Source organism: Silene latifolia, unplaced genomic scaffold (genome assembly GCF_048544455.1).
Source record: "Silene latifolia isolate original U9 population unplaced genomic scaffold, ASM4854445v1 scaffold_70, whole genome shotgun sequence".
In the NCBI taxonomy this organism is placed as follows: Eukaryota; Viridiplantae; Streptophyta; class Magnoliopsida; order Caryophyllales; family Caryophyllaceae; genus Silene; species Silene latifolia.
In genome coordinates, this window is record NW_027413609.1 from 4,347,127 (window position 1) to 4,351,659 (window position 4,533).

General features: G+C 33.8%; 1 pseudogene; it reads right to left on the reverse strand.

Annotated features, from left to right (window-relative positions):
• Nucleotides 1-2,191: 2,191 nt before the first annotated feature.
• On the reverse strand, nucleotides 2,192-3,743 carry LOC141640056 (protein NRT1/ PTR FAMILY 3.1-like; annotated as a pseudogene).
• Nucleotides 3,744-4,533: the final 790 nt, after the last annotated feature.

The window sequence follows — 4,533 nt, forward strand, 5'->3', positions numbered from 1 at the left end:
CTCCTTCTGCTTTTGTACATGGGTAACAAGAAAGTTTGTTGGTTTTGAAGCCATTGCCCATGCCTGTTACTCAACTCCATGACATTAAGGCATGATTTGCAACCCAATCTCTGTCAAGTCAGGCTTAGGTTTGTATCGAGCCTTATTTCCTGGATAATGTACTCCTGTTACTCTCTTTGATTTTATTTGTGATTTCTCGAAAATGGTGAACTCTAGTGCTGCATCCGAGGAGTCAAATGATGCCTCATCATCTAGTTAGTCGAGCATGAGTAGCATAGTTAGGTCCAATCAGTCCCTCAAGGGTTCTAGTTGCTTTTGCTTCTCTTCTACTTACATACACACTAGTGTTGTCTTGGATTTTGATAATTGGTACAATTTTTTTTTGTTAAAAAAAAGACTATTCTCGTGAACTCTAATTTTAATGTTCTAATTTTTATTTTCGAACTTGTTATTAGATTAAAGTTAGCAAGACAACATCAAAATCACCGTTGAAGCACTCGCAATAGAATTAACCATGTTATGTACCAACCCGTTGTGTTAATAGTTATGTTTTGGCAGGTTTAGATGAATAGTGCAACTGAATACCCAAGTTATTGCCTCTTTTACCGATGTTCTGTACATTCCATTTTCTTTTTGTTCGATGTATAGATTGAGATATGTATTTCACACTATTATGTATATTAAGATGTATTAATTTCTCAAGCAAATGTGAAAGTGAAAGTTGTTTATCCATTGTCTCTTTTGTATTGGCTTGAAGCTTAGTTATCCAGACTATAATGCAGCCAGACACAATGATACAGGCGTACTGGATATTATTTCTCATATAACAAAAGTGGATAGGGATTTAAAAATCATTTTTAATTCAATATTGTTTTGTATATAGTGTGATATTATTTTACATACAGTGCGATATTGTTCATAATGACTTGTGGTATTTTATTTACCTGATTGTGATATTGTTTCACAGTAGCACAAAATTGGAGACTTCTTTTAAAATACTTTTAACCGTGATATTGTTAAGTATACAGAGTGATATTGTTTATAAGTACATGTGATATTGGAGACTCCTTTTAAAATACTTTCAACCGTGATATTGTTAAGTATACAGATATACAATATCACACAAGGGATATTGTCTACAATTAAGCGTGATGTGATGATATTGTTTTTTTATATAGTGTGATATTGTTTTACACACAGTGTGATATTATTTTTAATGATTTGTGGCATTTTATTTACCTGGTTGTGATATTGTTTCACAATAGCATAAAATTGGAAACTCCTTTTAAAATACTTTTAACCATGATATTATTTTGTATACAGAGTGATATTACTTATAAGCACATGTGATATTGTATAACAATATCACACAAGGGGTATTGTCTACAATTAAGCGTGATGTGATGATATTATTTCAGAAGAATGGTGATATTGTTTCAAATGAAGTGTGATATTGTTTACAATAATGTGTGATATTGTAAAATACAATACGCAAATCTTGGTAACACTATCTTATTGATTCTGAAGTTTAATGATATTGTTAGCCAAAAATGGAGAAAGAATACACAATTATTGCCATTTGGAATTACATCTCTAAGAATGAAAGAATTTGTATATCTGAGTATAATGAGTAAATAAAGATGATTTTGCTAAGTTGATGATGTAATATAGACTTTCTCAGCGTGCACACAAGCTCTTAATCAACATTCACAAGTGAAGAAATCTGCACACGCAAAAAAAAACAAAAAAAAAAAACATAATGTAAGTTGTAAGTTTAACACGTTAATAACAAATAAAACTGTGATATTGTTTCTAAGGACTTGTGGCATTTTATTATAATAGTTCTGATATTGTTTCAGAGTATCACAAAATGGGAGAATCATTTAAAGAAATTGTGAAATAGTGATATTATTTTGTAGAAGGTGTGATATTGTTCTAATAACATGTGATATTGTTTCTCGGTATCACAAAAGTAAAACACAAGTAACAAATCTTGATATTTATAAGCAAAAAAAAAAGAATACAAAAATGAGACAACTTAAGATTGCCACCCAACTCCGACATGCTACTACTTTCAAATATCATACAAAGAGGAAAATTGTACTAGGATCAATCAAATCATGCATGTAGTGAAAGTGAGAACTACACCACAAAGTTACTCAAATGACATCTAACCTAAGTAAATTTTTGATTACTTAAATTGTTCCGTGTGTAGAAGCCTTCCGTCAACAGAAATAGATGCATCAATCTCTTTGTTCTGGTACAGCAAACTTGGGTCTGTAGGTTTGGGAGTTTTCCTTTTCTTCCAAGCGGCGACCGCAACTTGAGACATCCTAACTAAAGGGCTTCCACCGGGCTTTGGTTTGTAGTATAGAGGATATCCTCCCACAAAGGCGATAATGGAGATTGTCATGGCAATGGTAGGGATTCCGAGACCCCAACCCCATCCTACATTATCCTGTATATAGACTATAACAGTCAGAGCTGTGAGTGTAGCTAATCCCATACTGAAGTAATACCAGTTGAAGTAGTTCCATTTTCTTGATGCTACCCCTGTTTTACTCATATCCAGCTGGTTGGCTGTGAAAGTAACCACGCAAGGCCTTATACCGCCTGTCCCGACGGATGTGAGGAGAAGAGCGAGATACAGGACCGAAAGCTGTAGAGTAGATGCTTCCTTGCAGTTCACTTGAGTTGGGCATGGCTGAGGATGGAGTTTTGGAATAATAGCTGATATAGTGATGGCAATAAAACCCTGCAACATGCCAACATGTGGCTATGTTAGTCCTGTGACTAAACTTTTCCTTAGCTGCACTCTTATTTGCAGTGAGCTCAAGAAATTACAGCAGTCAACTCAAGGGTCATACAACAATACAATTACAAAAACACCCCATTTCCCCAATGCCTCGAGGATTACCTTAAACGGTAGGCTAAATATGCAATCTGGCCTCTTTCTTAACAACACAGACTCTGGATTACCAAAATTTGCATTTGAAGGACCGAGTTTTCACAAATTATAAGAAGTGCGACAGGTTCCGTTTAATGAAGACAGTGAAACATGCTATGAAACATATTTATATAGATAATTAGATAGGAAATAGAGGATACCAGCTCATAGAAGAGTGAACCAACGACAATAGTCCAGAATTGTCCGGCAAAGGAGTCTGCTATCAAAGCGCCAATTAGAGGAGTAAAGCTTGATGTACCGCCGAAATTGGTCAGAGTGTTGGAAGCTTTTACCAAAGGCATGTTCAGGCTGTTGAGTTAAGTACGTTATCATGTTTGCGTGGAATCCTACTGCAGCAAATCGGTCACATATCTCGCTTCCTGCAAAAATATTTACTCGTCATGTACTCAGTTCTGATTCAAAATTTCAAACCATATCAGGTATGCAGGCATTGATGATCATATACTCTGTCACTGATTTGTAACTTTCAACTAAAGCATCAGGACAATTAAACTCTTCGATCCTGCAAAGAAAGCACATTCTGAAAAGTAATGACAGACACCAAGTCTACAGTAACACATGAAACAAAGATACGCAGCGGATTTCTTCATATTAATAGTTCTACAGACAGCAGATTAACTACTGTATTTTGTATCACCATTTCATCGTTTTTGCTATTCTTTTTATTAGCAGCCTTTAGCTTCTTGGTTTGTGGTCGTTCAACCACGTCGTTTGTCGCTAGAGACCTCATTACGCCGCTGACTATCTTTGGATTATTCGAAACTTTCAAGTCCATTTTCCTGATACTGAGAAACAATATGACAGGTTATTAGAAATAATGTATGAAGATTGAGTACCACTAATCTTCACATAAAATATCACATCGTACAAATAAAAGTATCACAAGGATTTCGTAAACAATCAGCCTATCGACAATTAATCATTCTACTCATTCAAAACTGTTATTTTCATTACTCATTCCTCATCTGCGTTTTTACTATCGAACAATTAAATTTCACTATCGAACAATTACTCATTCTACTCATTCGAGCAATTTTGAACCCTAAATTTCACTATTGAACAATTAAAACCCTAATTTATTTAGATTCAAACAATACGAAATCCTAATTTTCAAAATCGAACAATTTTGAACCCTAAATTTCACAATCGAACAATTAAAAACCTAATTTACGAGATTGAAACAATACGAAACTCTAATTTTCAAAATCAAACAATGTCGACCACTAAATTTCACAATCGAACAATTATAAACCTAATTTAGGAGATTGAAACAATACGAAACCCTAATTTTCAATTATATGAAAATATATGAAAATTAAAAAAAATTAAGCAATAATTTCATATCTAAATTAGCATCTGCAAGTGACGATAGTAATTGATGACTGTAGTTGCATAATTACTCGATTTAAACAATTATTTCACTAAAATATTCGTAAATTCAAAAATTCGAGAATATTAAGGAAAAAATGGTACTTGAATTATGCAAACGCAATTGCCTTGAAGATTGATCGCTATTCCCTCGTAGTTTTGATTGATTCGCTAATTTAATCTCTTGTTTTTTATTC